Source organism: Rousettus aegyptiacus, unplaced genomic scaffold (genome assembly GCF_014176215.1).
Source record: "Rousettus aegyptiacus isolate mRouAeg1 unplaced genomic scaffold, mRouAeg1.p scaffold_m13_p_10, whole genome shotgun sequence".
Classification (NCBI taxonomy): Eukaryota; Metazoa; Chordata; class Mammalia; order Chiroptera; family Pteropodidae; genus Rousettus; species Rousettus aegyptiacus.
Window position 1 is genome coordinate 76,603,672 of NW_023416285.1, and position 17,110 is coordinate 76,620,781.

Genomic DNA, 17,110 nt, shown 5'->3' on the forward strand with positions numbered 1-17,110 from the left:
TAATATATTTCTGGTATAGATCTGACCGAGGCATCATGGGGTTGGAAAAAACAGAAACCCTTAGAAGCATATCCTTGCACTTTGCTAGTCAGTTGGGATGAATTTAGGCAGTCCTGCTTCCCAGACTGAAGAGCTTACTTGGTATTCCTCTGTGAAAGGATTCCATGCCTCCTTACCACTGCCGAGGGCTGACTGAAGTAGTTGCCAGGTGTGGCGGACCTAACCGTATTTCTGTGAAGCTCCATTACTCAAGGTCTGAGCTCACGCTGTGGAAAAGCTCTTTTGCTTCTACCTTAAAAGAAGGACGTTCATTTCCATAAGATGGTTCTGGTAAGAATACCGCCTGTACATGTGTGTGTCTTTGCCTAAGCACCTAGTGCTTCATAAGATACACCACAAAATTGAAAAGAGGTCATGAAAACTATTTTTGGCTGCCATAAAAAACAGATGCCAAAGAAAGGACAAGTGTTTGTAAGACTTACATGGGCATGACTGGCTGATGTTATTTTTCTTTCTTAGTTCTGTGTATATTTTGTTTTAAAAACTGTTTTTGCACTATCAACATGAGGACACAAATATCCTGTTGACTGGCAGTGACCTTGATAATGGTGATAATAGTAGCAGCAAACCTTAATTGTGCACACCGTGTGTGCCAAGCCCAGCATCACACACAGGACCCTTTTAATCTCACAGTGATGCTGCCTGGTGAGTACGATTATTGCTGCTATCCTCAGAAAATGAACCCAGGAGGTTGAGTGAATTTGAGTTAAACAGCTGGGATGGGTGTGGCTGAGCAGGGTCTGCTTTCGTGTAACAGCTGCCATGGTGAATGGCTTCAGTATCTGCTGTTCTTTGTTTACATGTGCTTTCAAAGGCCAGAATGTTTTAATAAAAAGTATACGCTTTTTTTTTTTTAAAAAAACAGTAAATTTACTTTTGTGTGATTTCTTGGTGAAAATCATGAATGCTCGCCTGTTTTGAAATGACAAATTTTAATACCAGGTCTTTCTTCCCCCCACCCCCTCTGTACCCCCTCATCGCCCAGAGGAGCAGTTCAACTTCATTCCAGAACAACCTCTTAGACTTTTAGAGTTTTGAGTTCCCAGAGGAACATCACAAAACCTCCCAAATCCAATGATGTTAGACCTTAAAGATCATAAGGTCCACGGATGGCAAATGCTTGGCCTCATGCTGCTTAGTCAGCTTTCCAGCCTGTGGCGGATGCTGAGAATGGGTCCCATTCTCTGTCTGGAGTCTCCATGTAACCTCAGTAATTGCAGGCAGTCGCCACCAGGAGATTGGACCTGGAGCTTGAGATACAATTTAGTCGCCCTATGTAATTTGCTCTTAGCAAAAAATTTAAATTAGGTTCCTGTGGCCTGGTGAGGCATGGATCATCTGTCCAAAGTTTACAGCCTAGCATAGAGCAGGTGAGTTTGGACTCCAGGTGCTTTCCACTCTGTCAGGCCACCTCAATCCCCTTATAATGCAGCTCCAGTCACATGATTCGCCTGCTCAAAAATATCCACGGCTCTCTTTTACCTACAAACTGTTCCTGCCGATGCTCAGGGCCTCTTTAATGAAAAGTTGGGCAAAAGACACTTCATAAAATTCAGATAACCCATTACGTGTTGGGTACTGGTAGGGGGTGATGGGATGAGTCAGATTTCAAAGCTCTGTCTTCAAGTTTGTAGGCTAGCTAAGGGCCAGAGCTATAATAATAGTTCAGAAATGCTTACAATACCAGGCAAAAAAGTGATCCTTTTATTCAGAGGTAGGAAATGCTTTAACAGTTAAAAGGCTTGAGAGATGACCATTGGTTGGTGATAACCAGGAAGGCTTCAGAAGGAGACAGCATTGAGTATGTCTTAATAGAAGAATAGATATGTGGGTACCTTGGCTGGGACAGTGTGGGGATCTATAGAGATGGAGAGATGGTTTATGTTTGAGGCACAGGAAAGATTTGGCTGGATAATATACCTGTAGGTGGAAGATAACACTGGAAAGTGACTGGCATCATGTAATGGAGGGTCGCGAACGTGATACCATCAGCTGATACTAATGTAGGAAGTAATTGGGAGCCACTGAAAATTTCTGAAGAGAGGAATTAAGTGATCGGGGCTGTGTTTTAACAAAATAAAGATGACTGTGGTGGTAAGGGTGGATTAGAGCAGAAGACCTCCTCCCCCATTCTGAATTATTGCACTTTAGGAAAAGAGCCTTGGAACTTAGCATCTGAAGGTTTAGGTTAAGGGGCACTTAGGGCTTACAACCAATTTCAGACACAAATGCATGTTGTCGATCTGGGAAGTGAATGTACTGGAGAAAAACCAGTGCTCTTTGAAATAAATGGTAGCAGTTGTGACTGCTAAAGCTAGCCTGTACCAAGAAATTAGAAGGTGCATAAAAGGAAATTATTCTCATGAATATGGAATGGTTATGGGGTGTGTGCGCACATGCACATTCACTCGTGTTTGTATGTATGAATTTGATAGAAGTGTCATTCAACACTGAATGAAATTTTATATAGCAAAAAATTTTACACTGAAGATTTTTGTTTATTGTATTTCCTAAAAATTTTTAGTAATTAGTCTGTTAGGGTTAATTGATTGTGCTGATATATAACCTTTTTTCTTTTCTTTTTTTATTTTTAAAGACCTTTGAGTTATTTGGAGCATTTGGTTGATTTTTCATGGTATGTAAGGTGCTAAAAGTTCTAGTTTTAAAATGAGAGAACTGAGAAAAATTGAGGCCAGTTTATTTGTATAATTCTATTGGAGCCGAAATGATTTAATGGAGAAGAGGTTAATTCTGTGTTCTGTTATAGCTGTTTACCCCAGTTAATTGTCATAGTCGTTTGGTTAAGAAGTCTTTTTTGACCTCATCCACCTTTCCAAATGCCCGCCTTCCTCCTTCCCGCGCTTTAGACACATTCTACTGTCTTCCTTCCTCACCCTCTCTCATCCTGCTCTGCTATTCTTTAGTGATCCTGTATTATTTCCATGTGCTTATACTAGAACTTGTTATATGTATTTGACCTGTGTATCCCTATCAGACCATAAATTCCTTGAGAGCAAAGGCCTTGTTCATTATGCATTCCACTGTGTGTGTGTGCTCAACAGATGTCAAGTAAATAGATGTACTAGTACATACCTGCAGTGATGTTTGCGTGGGCCTTTGGGAATAAAATGAAAACTGTTGTGATTTATTTAGTATATGCAAACAGCCACCCTATGGGGGAGGCGGATGCTTTTGTCCCATCCCTCCCCCATATTACAGATTATAAATGTGAGGTATAGAGAGGTGATATGACTAGCCCGTGTCACTCAGTGTCAGAGTTTGGAAGGGGCACTGACAACCTGTTTATTTTCAAATCTTAATACTTGTGAAAAGCCTTCAGATACATTATTTCAAAGCACTAATTGAGTATACAGTGCTGTATGAAGAATTTGAGGGTATGAAATACAGGTTAGTCATGTGCCAGACCTCAAGGGGCTTTCAGTGAAATGGTAGCAGAATATACAAAAGTGAACCCATAATAATTCCAAGAGTTTGTCCACGAGCGAGGCAAAGTCTAATTGAAACGTAGTTGTTGACATTTTAGAGGGCGGGCAAAAGGTGGGCCGAGTTCTTGTTCACCAGGACAGAGCGGAGGCTGTGACCGTGGGTATGGTGGGAGGGGGAGCAGAATGAGTGCAGAGCTGACTGCATTCTTTGGTGAGGCTGAGTTTGGTGTTCCGTTTTCAGAGACTTTCAGTTAAGTCAAAGGCAAAATTTTAAGTGAGAACTTGGTTGTAGGGGTGGCTAAATAAGTGGGGACAGATTTGGTCAGGGTAGTGGTCTGAAGTGGTGGCAGTGGCTATATATGTGGTGTTATTGATCATTTACCAGCATCAAGCATACAGAAGTCCTGAGATTTAACTGTGCCCTTATTACCTATCAGATAGCTGCAAAGCATGACTCAGAGCAGTATGTGGGCCAGCTTGGTTATGTGGAGAGTGAAAGTTTGTTGACAGTGACATAAATTTGAGGTTGAGATAGGGTGGGAAAACAGAATTCATTAAGCTTTAGCAGGAAGCAGAAGTCAAAGGAATTTATTGATGGAAACCAAGCTTGAAAGGGGAGGTGGTGAACATGAGTATTCTCAGGTGCCTTGAGCAGTGAAGTCTGTACACAGAGGTTGGCAACGAACCAGTTTACTACTGAGAACTGGATGTTTACCTGTTTATACCCATCAGAGCTCTGTGCCCAGGGTGGAGCCACACCCAGATTATGCTCAGCAGGTGGTGACATGTGTTTGGCTGCGAGCCAGCGGCCAAGCCATTTGCCTTGCTCCACCACCCACTGTTCGGAGAATAAAAGTGGGCCAGAGCCAAGTCAGGTCTCTTTTCTTTTTTTCACTCTGCTGTGACACTCTCAGAGTAGTAGTTCTAGGGCTATATATGGGAAACATGGACCTTAGAAGATCGTTACAGCACTTAAGTCCAGGTTAGTGATGGAACTGACAACATAAGGAGACTTAAGTTGAGAAAAATTTTTTGTGTGTATTTTAAAAGCAAATCAATGCTTCTTATAGAGAGATTGGAATCTCATCATTTAACATTTTACATGTTCATATTTTCTCCCGTCATCTTAAGAATTTGGAGGCCATACTGATTTCCTGCTTTTTAAAAACATTAGTGTTTTATTGTGTTAATACTATTTCAAAGATTCTTTTAATAGCTTACATATTTCTTTGAATATGTTTATGTAACATTTCTTCTTAGGTGTTTAATTTGTTTTTCTAAGTAACCCTGCACTGAATTTGTTTATATGTAAATACTTATCTAAATATCTAATATTATCTTTACTTTCCAAAAGAAGATTTACTGGGTTAAAGGAAGGAAACTTTACATATATTGCCATGTTGCTTTTTAGAAAAGTTTTGATTTTATACTGATAGCAGCAAGTCAGCAAACCAGCATTGTGTGAAAGTATATGCTTCATTCTACCTTTGTTTAATGATATACTTTTTAAAATTTTGCTAAATTTGTTAAAGAATTATGATTTAAAAAGGCCTACTATTGCCCTATGCTTCCCAGAACTTTACTGAGGGACAGTGTCACCTGCTGAACTTGTATACAGTAGTGTTTTGGATTGCAACAGTAACAGGACTAGAACTATTTCTCGACCAAAACCTCAAAGAGAGCAGGATGCCAGTTTTCAAGGTGCTGCGTCTACTTGCATTACCAAGAAGTCGTTATCGAAGTCACTTAGAGAATGAGGTTGAATTTAAAAGACGTGGAATTGGTGGAGTCTGCTCAGGTTGCACAGGTGTTCTGGAGTACTCTGTGAGGGCCTGTCTGTGTTACTTATACCTCCAGAGCTGTGTTCCTCTCTTCCCAGAGGAAAGGTGCAGCATTAACCAGCTGCTGTGCGAGCCAAGGGAGCACACCACCTGCCCCCTCTATCTTGTTAACCTGTTTTATCTTTTTCAGTGCACTTCTCACCAACTGAAATTCTTACATTTTAGATTCTGTCTTGTTCTCCTAGAATTCAAGCTCTGCTATAACAAGCACTTGGTTTTTCTAATTCATGGTGTCTCCCCAGGAGTGGGCCCATAATAGGTGCTGAATGTATGTTCATTGAATTAACTGCAGAGGCTTTCTATTTTCTGTGGAAACAAGTGCAGACATTCACCTCATCTTCAGTTTTCTCCATGCTACTTTCCCAGACTATCTTCGTGAATCACACTGCTCTGAACCCTAGGATCTGCTGCTTGGTCTGATCACTGGTGTGCTGCCTTGGGGGTGGGGGGAAAGGGGGCGTCCTTTGTCTGGAATGCCTCCTTTCTCACTGGTCTCAGTCTGAGGTAATGTTGAGTCTTTAGGACTCAACTCAACTTTTAGCTTGTCTCCTCCGCAAAACCTTTCCTAACATCCTAATTGGTTCTAGTGCTTGCTTTTCTGAACGTCTGAAAGTACCTTTCGGTTATCTTACAAATGCCTGTCACTATGTGTAGTTCTTTTCCCTTCGCCTCAGAGTCTCAGCTCACCCACAGCTGCTGGCCCAGGGCTTTACCCCTTAGGCAATTGAAGGGCCATTGAATCTTTCAAGGTCTTTGTTTCCCAAAATCCTCTGAAAATTTTCTCAATATCTCTTACCTTGCGTCTTAAGTTGTATATATATATTTTCAATTAAATACTTAAAATATTACAGCTGGTAGGAATCTCGGCCAAGATCTAGTCTCATTAGAATGCATACCTGTGTTTTTCCATTAACTTCTGCCTCAGGAGTTTCAAATAAGCTTTGGGCTGGTAGCAAGTATAGATAATTGTTTCCTGATTAGGAGTCAGATTTGACACTTCCTATTGAAATGTTTTGCTGCTTGGGATATGAAGCAGATGGTCGCTTATGGCAGAACAGATGTCTGTGTTGAATCAGAGGATTTTAATCTGCTCTTGTATCCTGAAGTGTTTTCCTTCGGCAAATACCCACTTCTGATCTGCTTGTTTCAACTGTGGGTGATTTTTCCCTACTAAGGGGCTGCATATAGCTTTATAAAGAACTCTGATAAAATGTGGTTAATGAAACATAAAGAATTGCATATTGGTTAATCCACATGTTTCTTACAGTGCAAGTACAATGTTTGGATTGACTGGGTAAGCAGTGATTGATTAATAAGTACATAATTAACATAAACTATCGATATAACAAAAAGGTAATTTCAATTAAATATAGTACGATTCTTCAGATTATCTGTTGAGTGGTGATATCAGTGATACAAGCTGTAGGTGGGCTGGCTTGCCTGGTTTTGAAACTCAGTTCAGTTGTTTAAGACCCGTGTAACCTTTAGGCAAATGACTTCACACTGCTGTGCTTGTTTTCTTCATCTGTAAGATGGGAGTGGGGGAGGGCGGTGGTAATAGTACTTACTTTTAGGATTGAGTGAGGATTACATGAGTTGGCAGATGAAAAGTGCTGAGAATGCTTCCTGGCTCATAATCACTACAGAAATGTTAGCTCTGTTATTATTATCATTAATGTATTGTCATCATCATTTGAGAAATAAGCTCTCACTGCCCATGTACAGAGAACAAAGACTGGAGGAAGTACCAAATGTTAATAAGTGCCCTGCTGAAACCTGTGCATGGTCTACCGATTTGGCTTTGTTTCTCTTTCTAGGGAGCTGGTTGAGGCCGCAGTCATCTCGGATGCATAATGTCTGTGGACTGTTTTAGTTCAAAAGTGTAGATTTTTGAATATCTTGTTTAGGTTTGAGCCATCGCCCTCAGGGTGAATGTTATTCTTTGTTTGAGACTAGAGCTGTTGAATAAAGGTATTAGAAAACAAGTGTGTTGAAATTGAAATTTACTTTTTTGGGGGTAGATATGTGTCTTTTCTCAGTGCTGCGTAACTCTTTTTGACCTGTATAATATCAAATGTGGGGGAGAATTTGAAAGGCTTATAATCATCAAATACTATGTGCTTTTCATGGTGGTATCAAGAGGGATGAGGCCTAACCACACCCTCCCAAACTTTTTAAGCTGATGGAAGGCGAGGTGCAGTATTGGCAATGCAGACTATTTAAGGAGATAAATGCGTTTTTGTATGATAGCACTTTGAGTGCTGTGTGATGGGATGATAAAAACAGGGCAGCAGAGTGTGCCTCTGGCAGTGCTGCCCCAGAAGGGTGAGGTACAGAGCCAACTCTGAGGGGACCGTGCCCCTGACCCCAGGCTTTTTGCCTTCACTTTCCAGCAGTAGGTCTCACCATTCACCACATCACATGCTGCCCTCAAGACGCCTCTATTTTTTTTTTTTTTTTTTTTGGTAACTTTTCATTATGGAAAATTTCGAACATGTAAGTAAGAAATAGAATAATGAGTTCTCAGGTACCCATCACAGAGCTTCAATAGCTATTAATAGATAACTCCCTTCCCACTGTTCCGTTCCCTCCCCCCAACCCCTGCTAGACTATTTTAAAGTAAATCTCAGGAAATATATCATTTTTTCCCCTATAAATTCTTCTATATGTATTACTTAAAGCTAAGGACTCTTATAAAGTTTTTATTTTAAACTGTATTTTTCATCCTCTATTTTTCATTCATGGGGGTTGAATTTACTGGCTGCAGTAGATAGGCTGGCTGTAACATGGCAAGTGATTACATAATTTGGAGATTGTTGTGTTTAAGGAGCAACCCAGATTTGGATGGCCTTCCTTCGGAAGTTTCACAGGAATCCTAATTTGCTCATTCTCCTGAAAGTTTGTCAGATGTCTAACCCCTATTGATAAAGAAATTTCTGTTGGCTTAAGAATTTAAACCTCTAGCGATATATGACCAATGGCTTGGAGTAGCCCAGCACTTCTTAAACAAAGCGTAAGATGGTGATGCCTCTCAGTCCTTAGTGAGGCCAAATCCCATTTTTTAAATATGAAATGGAGTGAAAATGGCCAGGAACCATAGCCTATTTGTTTATGGCCACATGAACTGAAAGTGAAAATCCAGCGAGATTTTCCCTGTTGACGTTTTTTGATCTTGTAAATATGAGACTGAAAGGGGTAAAGTCAGTGGACTTTATTTAAATTTCGAAGAGAAGGTTCTATCTGAATACCAGAGTGTGGGAGCAGTTCTACACAGGAAACGTGGTGGCGCAGAAGCAGACAGGCGGCTTCTAACGAAAGCACCAAATTGGGAGCCAGGAGACATGGAGTCTAGTGCTCTGGTCTCAACTCCTGAGTTCCTAAGTGTACTGTGGCGACATAACAGCTTTAGGTTTTTGTTTCCTTTTTTTTTTTTTTTTTTTTTTTTTAATAGGAGATGAGTTAGGAATGGGCTATAAATGAGATGAAGATTGCTTTGGCCTTCCCTGCTGAAGTGGAGTGGAGTAGATGGGCTGGCAGACTTCCCTGTCTTACGGCTGATGGGTTGAGAGTGGTGTTTCTCAGCCTTGTATGACTCAACATCTCTCTTTTTTCTTTTAATTTTGAAATAATTATAGATTCACAGGAAGTTGTGCAGATAGTACAGAGCGTGCCCTTGTGTTCTTCACCTAGCCTTTCCCAGAGGGCACAGGAATGTGATGGCCGGCTGATGACTCATGAAAGTATGTGGCATTGGCCACTCAACATCACAAAAAGCATTGCTACGATCATAGGTTCTTCCAGCATGGTAACCAGCTCTTAAAAATTTCCAGGCAGTCTTTGCTCAATTTATATGCTAACTGCAGTCCTGAAATATTGAGTGCTGTTAAAATTTGGAAAAAATTTGTGTTTATATGTAAAAAATAGATTTAAGCTCAAGGCTTAGAAATTGATAAATAATTTTTGACCCTCAGAAATTAGAGACAATTCCTTCTTTCTGGGAGATGGTCCGCATGTTGGTAGGATGTCTAGCATTCTCAGATCTCTGCCACTAAGTGTCAGCAGTGTCCTCCAACCATTGTGACAACAAAAATTTCAAAATGCGTCTCAGAGAGTGGAACTATCCTTTTGAGAATTATTGAGATAGAGGGACAAACATGACTTCTCTGTCTCTTCATGTCAGTGTTGGAGAGAAAATTCTCAATGTGTGGATTGTTGATTTGAACCAATATGACGATATTGATGTTCCGATGTACAATGTTTTTTATTCTTAAAAATAATAGACTTTAGGTATATGTTGGTTTTGCAAAGGAACAAATTGAGTATTTTGAGTGCAGCTGGCAGGTTTGCCGCTTGCTGGATGAGAGCTCTGGAAGTCCTCACTATGGCTTGTCTGTGAGCACAGAGCTAGGGTTTCTTCATCAGCAACAGAATCAGTCTCCTACCTCAGTTTCTAATATATACAAAGCTGTTTTGTGGAACATAAAAAAATTTTGTCAACTATTTAGCATTGTATAGATAGAAACTTTAAAAAAGGAAAGTGTTTAGTAAAATAGGTTGCTGCTGTTCTCGAGTTTTGAGTCCAGAATCTTATGAGGTGAAGTGGATGACTTTTAAGGTTAGAGGCAGAATTAGAGGTTTCTATTTTTATGATTTTCTTTTTTAAAGATGAAGTTTTTAAACGTCATTAAGGAAATGAGTGTAAATCAAGACAACGAAATAGCCTTAAGTGAAATTGAATTCACTTTTGTGGGTGCCTATGTGAGTAAATTGCAAGGGTTCTCAAGCAGTGCATGTAAAGCTACTTATATGTGTGGACGCACTTTTCAGACCACATCCTTGGGACATCTTCCTCCCTAGTTCATGTATCAAGACATATCTAATTCATTTCTATATTCTATTCATTAAAAGTAGGTCCAGGGGAGGGGATTACATGGCAGGAGAACCAGATTTGGCGATCACGGGTGACATTATAGAGGCTGCCTGCCCACATTAAGTTTACTTATGTAGTTTACTAAAGCTCGGAATTACAGTATGCTTGTTGAATCCTGAATACCTCATGGCAGTGTAAAGGTTTCAATGGATAAAGTTATGTTTGTGAAAATGAATACAGAAATCTCATTCTCAGGAAAATGTATTTTTAAATTCATAAATGTTCTAAGTTGATCTTTTTTTTTTGGAGGGAAAGGAGAAAGCTCAACAGTAAATGAGAGCTGCTCACTGTATTAAAAGAGTAAACTATAAGACTGTTTTCTCTTTTATTTCCTATGTGACATAAGTGACTTGCAAATTGCCACCATGGATGAGCTTTTATTCACTACTTCTCTTTATTGTTAATTTTAAACCTCAGCATTGTTATGCTTTTTGAAATCATTGTACTTAGTATGTTGTTTGCTCAAAAGAATTTTCCTTTGGTCATGGATGAAGAGTGTTGAATTTGCTGTCCCTAAATCAACTCTCTTAGTTCTTTTTTTTATACTAATAATTTTTCTTTGCTGTCATTTACTTACTTTAAATTGGAATGTTTGATTGCTAAGAATATCATCCTTAACTCGAATGTTTGAGGCAGAAAGTTCTAGTTTATTTTCCCTCTTTGCTGGGGTGCTGGATAGATGACAGTTGGTTTTGGAAATATTCTAGATGATTACGTATGATATTCTCCTTAAGCAGGACCACGTGTGAAACAATTCTGAAGAGTACATTGTATCTAGCAGACACTTAATTTTTATTGATTAAGTTTATACAGTTTTTCTTTGAAGGTGGATAGGACAATTTAAGGCCTAAATATAGAAATTTAATACTGTAACTAAAATCTTTTGCCACATCTATGCTATATTACTTTTTCTATACAGCTAGTATATTTCTTTGGTTTCCTATTAAAAAACACAGTTAAGTCTTTATTATTTTATTTTTTTATGCCTACGGCACCCGGTCTTCCTAGGTGGTCTCCCATCCAAATACTAACCAGGCCAAACCCTGCTTAGCTTCTGAGATCAGATGGGATCAGGCGTGTTCAGGGTGGCATGGCCGTAGACCCAGTTAAGTCTTTAATATCCAGTGCTCGTTGAGTTATTTCTATTCTCAGTATTGAGTTTCAATTAATAGAAGCACTAGTCAAGTATTTTGTTTTCATTTATTTTCAGTGCCTATGCATTTATAGTCCCCCTGCCCCCCTTCTCTTCTTTGGCAGCAGTGAGTATCAAAAGTCATCCTAGATACAGGAAACAAACTGGTGATTGCCAGATGGGAGAGGATTGTGGAGCTGGGTGAAAAAGGTGAAGGGATTAAGAAATACAGATTGGTAGCTACAAAATAGTCGAGAGGATGTGAAGTACAGCATAGGGAATCTAGTCAGTAATATTGTTAATAACTATTTAGTGCCAAGTGGGTACTAGACGTATTGGGGATCGCTTTGTAAATTATATCAATGTCTAACTACCATACTGTGCACCTGAAATTAATATAAAATAATATTAAATGTCAACTGTAATAGAAAAAAGAGTCATTCTCAGTTTATCCTTTGCATAACCTGTTCTTTCTGACACAGCCTTCCATCATGACTTGATTTAGCTGTTTCGGTCACACCCATTACAGTTTATACAATAGGGGATTTCCAGTGTTGTTAAGCCTTGTCACCCATCACCAACCTAAATTTACCAGAGTTCAAGGTGTGCCCTCCCAGGGGGTGGGCTGGGACTCTAGTTCTTACATTTTAGGTCGAATGTGTTCATAGTGATTTTTTATTCTGTGAGTGAATAATAGTGAAATTAATTCAAACTTAGTGTTCCCAGGATTAAAACGTATTTACCTGTTACACTGTCCATGAGTTGAAAGTCCATAGTACTGGATTGCCTCAACTAGAAAATGATTCATAATTAGGTGTAGTTCTGTAGAGAGCATGACATAATAGAGGAAAAAGGAAATTGTGGGTGAAAATTTGCTCGGCTCCCCTAATAGTCTTTGTTTCAAAGCTCCTCTCCTGCAATTATGAGATCTAGTGTGTGGTGAAGACGCTTTAGAATAATGATCTGCCACTTTCAAGCTGGGTTACTAGAAAATATACTTAATCTCTCTGAACCTGTGTTTCCTGATATTTAAAATGGGAAGAATACCACCTCTGTGGAGATTTGCTGAAGGTTGACAAGTATGTACGAAATAATCTATAGTACATGAGTGTGGTAATTGGTGGGTACTCCAAAACAATTGGTGAGATTCTAATACTCTTATTCAGCTGACATTTCCAAGCCGATCTTTTTCCGTGTCAGTTTTCAGGCCCGATGGTGTGAGGTTTTGCTTAAGTGGTCTATGCAGATAATTGTAGCATTTTCTAACCTTTCATACTTTATTTAGGCAAATACTGGACGACAGAGAAGGAAGTACTGAGTGTTTACAAAGGCCATCAGGAACAGATGCAGTTTAGGAGTGAATATCAAAGGTGGGCTCATAACTAAGCTGCCAGTAAGGAAAGGTTGGTGTAGGAAATTAAATTTCATGCCTAAAAATTTAATGTCTAAAAAGGAAGTTTTGTCCTAAAAGAGAATTTTAGAACAACATAGTGAAACATCTACAGGAAAGGCAAAATGAGGGAATCATATTTTGGTATTTTACAACAGTCAGAAAAATGTCTCCCTTACAAGTTTAACTGGGGACCAAAATCTTGGTCATTGTACTAATTTGAGTGGAATTCATAGCGGTTTTTGGGACATACTGTTTTTTTTTAGAGATTATCTCAGTCTCAGTGAGTGGATAGGGAGATAGGAAGAAGGAGGAGTTGAGCTCATTGCTGCTGTGAATTTCATTCACCAGATAGTGGGTGAGATGAGAGTGCAAACTTTAATTTTTTTAATTATGACTGATAATTAGTTATAGATTTCAGTCATAACTATATTTGAATCTATCAAATATGTATTTTAGAAGTGAGAAAGTTTTAATGTAAACTAAGGCTCAAAGTAAAGGATTCAGAATGGCATCACAGACTTTGAAAATGGCTTTGGATTAAAAAAGAAGTTGTATGTACCAAAGGAGTTAAAGAGAAAAGGGAAATTAAAATTTGCTTGGCTCCCCTAGTAGTCTTTGTTTCAGAGCTCCTCTCCTTTCACAGATATCATTATTGCATATCTTTCACAGATATTTAATAAATTATACCACTTGTATTGTCTAGAAGCTTCCTTTTGGGTGAATGGCAGTACCTTTTTTGACTTGAGTCTAAGACTTGAAACTAAGATTCATACAGAAAGGCAAGTAGAAGGATAAAATTTCAAGAGGAGGTAACAATAGATGATACCTATCTGTTTTTTCAGCCTGACAGTTCTCCAGGAACTTGGAACTTTGCACTGTAAACATTTTATTGGTTCAAAAGGTCAGAAATTATCTTTGTAAAGGTGAATTTGGGGAGGGAGGAGAGCAAGGAGTAGGGTAGGGAGAAGTATATCTGTACAGGGCTGTCAATCCAGATTAGGACCATAGTTCCTCTGCTGGTTTTGCCTAACATGTCACTGTGGGTTAGATGCTCCCCTTTGAGTCCTTTTTGAGTGACCCTGATCATGGGGAAGCTCTCAGTCCCCAGGACTAGAGTAAGAGTAGTCCATAGATACAGTTCTCACTATTCTCTTTGAGGCAGGTAAACACAGCCTGTCTTGAGTCTTGAGATTAATGACTGATCCAGTTGATTTGTCATTCATATTTCAGTTCTGTAATTAGTTGATCAGGACAGAAAGGGATCCACAAAAGCATGTTGTCCATATTGATAGTGGGATGTTTTCTTGTCTCTTATCTCAGTTTTCATTTTAATGCCAATTTTTTTCTCCATATTCTTGACGAGAGACTGTTTTTGGGAATCATGTGATTAGAAAACTGCTGATTTAAGATGCCAGCGTAAGTTATCTGTTATTACCAAAGACGCAGGTCCAGGTCACAGTGGCACTGAGCACAGACACACTCTCCAGTTGTGACCTCACGAGCTACCATGTGAGCCTCGTGAAGGGAGGATTTCCTGTGCCAGGTGTGCCCTAGTGCTGGCCCCAGCAGTTTTTGCTGAAGCTTTCAGTCCCTCCTTTGCCTCTGAAAACTTTTGTCTTTGGCCCACTACACTTGTTTTGAGGACCTTGGAAGGATGACAGTATTACTATGATCAAAATCCTGAATTTGTAAGCTTGAGGGATTTTTTGCACATGGTCCTGCATCTTTGCTAATTAATCCAACCCATGTTCTCATCACTCTTGACATCTTTGGCTTTAGTTGTGTCTCTTCCTGCTATTAGCTTAAATGCCATTTATTAAAAGAGGGAAGGTTATTTCTATGAGAATTGCTTCTTGTAGAAATGTTTATATGTGTGTGGTTTAAATCTGTAACCAAATAGTCTAAAATAGTTTTTAGAAGTTAGCGTGGATTCAGTTTAGCCTAATTTGTTTAGAGAAGCCTAGAATTTATAGATGTTAGAAGACGGAAAAAGAAAATCTGCTTGATTTTGAAATCATTGACTTTTAACAAGTGTGTGTATATGATATGAAAAGGACAGATTAATTGTAACAAAATGTTCCTTATTGCAAATAAGGTACTTTAGAGTATGTCATGGATACATAGAAAATAGGTAAATATAAAATATGCTTTTTACTGTCAAGAAACTTGGCTTATTTTGGGAGGTATGAAATAAGATACAAGATATCAGCCTAAGACAGGGGTTGTAGAAATAGCTATTATTGGAAGAATTTTTTATTGGTTTTGTGAATAGATGTTTCTGTATTTCTCGGGATATCAGTGATCTAGAAACATTAAACAACAGCAACAAAACAAACATGTACATGATGTCTTTCCTTGGACAACTAATTTTTGTTGCATTTTTCCACAATATAAAAACCACTTGCAGTATCTTATTCAGGGGAAGCCACTTTTGAAGGTTTTTGTTATAAGTGTGACCATTTTTGTTCTGTTAACATGTATAAACCTAATAAGCATTCTCATTTTCAGATATTTTCTGAAGTTTCCTAGATTAGCAATATCTACTCCTTTTGTGTTTTAAGTTGGTTTTCCCCGCCTTGTTCTCCCTCCCCGCTGCCCTTGCCCAGCACACTTCGAGATCATTTCTGTGGCCCTGCTTATCCCCAGCATGCTCTTCTCTGATTCTCTGCTTCTTTCTGGGTTGGATTTGCTAGTCTGGAAATAGAAGAAGAGGATTTGAAGCAAACATCCTCTTCGATTTTATTAATCAAACATTTGAACGCCCAGAGTTCACACAGCTCTCTGCCATGCCCTATGGCCCTGTGAGAGGATGTTCTCTATTAAGACGTTCTCAGGGGTCTTGGGGCTAGACTGAGACAATCGCCATGGAAAACAAATAGGGGCACTGAGGAGGGAGGGTAAATAATCTTGTTTTTAGGTGAAGCATGCCACAAAGTAATTCAGCCCAGATCACATCGCTTAGTAGAGGATTTTGTTAGTTGGAAACTAAAAATACCCATTCAGGGAAATCCACATACTTTAAAAGAATGCTTTACCCACATTCAATAGAACTTGCATTTTATGGTGTGAAATAAAAGGTGTATGTTTATGATTCAAGTGGGTTAGGATTTAAGGGAGGGGGGAAGAGAAGAAAACTTACTACCATAATTAATGAACATTTTAAAATTTCATATTAACTGTTCAATCTTAGTCTAAAACTTTACTTCCAGTCCTCTGAAAATTCACTATACTCTGAGTGGTGTCCTGTTACAACTATTGTAAATAGCTAAATATTTACTTTTATCCAAATAGGTTTTTTTGATAGGCAGTGGTAAAATACAAAATTGTACTATTCGACCAGAGTATGAGTTACTTTATTTGTTACTTACCATACCATGTGGTAAGGTCTTAGAAATATTTGTCTGTGCCTTTGACGTTTTAACTGACTACATTCCAAGGCTTCATTGGTGATGGTCTGGCTTTGCATTGGAGGATTTTAAAGGTAAACCTAATTGGTAAGTTCTGTCACCTGTGGCACCTAGTGAGTTCATGGTTGGCACCAGTTCACCTGTCCTTCGAGGTGTGCCTGGAACTTAATTGCCAGCTTCTCCAAGGGTGTCCTAGGTGCTTGGTTTGTTTTTCCATTTGTCATTCCAAGTGCCCCTGGGTCATGGACAGTGTCATCTAGTTCTGCTCCTCAGTTGGGCGTGTGTGAAGAGGAGAGGCTTCATTTCTACACAACGGTCTGTGGGCCTGAGCCAAGCTGGATTTTGAGGACTAGCCCTGAGGATATGTCCTTGGGCTTGGAGACAGCAACAGGCTGAGGTGACCTACTGTGTTAAAAAAGGGGGTTTACCTACTGTATTGGCTATTTTCTTCCATTCTCAAGCATCTCATGATGGAACATTTGGAGAAATAAGTACTGGTAGGGAAGGAAGAATTTCCACTCACTCTGAGGCTAATCCCTGTTAATAGTTCAGTGTAGTAAAGATAGGCTTTCTTGAAACAAAAGATTTGGCTGATATATTCTCAAACGACTCTTGGCTCTGTAAATGGATAGAGTAAGTGCCACAAATCAGAGCACTGTTTTCTGGCAGTTACTGAATACCTGCCTTTTTAGTGTGACAGATAAGAGCATCCCATTCTGATTAAAACCAGACGTTGTATGCACGGTCTGGCACTTGGATTTTGTTTGAATTTTTTGGAAAGAGATTCTATTTAATTGAGGGACAGTAAGTATTTGATATGTGATTATATTTTTATAATGTAAAAGACTTTAAAATGCTACGACCAGTCTTATCAAGCAGTACCATCTTAGCTTCAGATATA

The 17,110-nt window shown here is 39.1% G+C and overlaps 1 protein-coding gene and 1 non-coding gene across 16 annotated transcripts in view; one reads left to right on the forward strand and one right to left on the reverse strand.

Annotated features, from left to right (window-relative positions):
* PARD3 (par-3 family cell polarity regulator) overlaps positions 1 to 17,110 on the forward strand; it is a 592,207-nt gene that overhangs the window by 34,119 nt on the left and 540,978 nt on the right. The gene's annotated exons all lie outside the window — the stretch shown is intronic.
* LOC118609234 lies at positions 11,261 to 11,379 on the reverse strand. The gene has a single exon (XR_004953245.1). It is a non-coding gene; the product is annotated as a 5S ribosomal RNA (ribosomal RNA).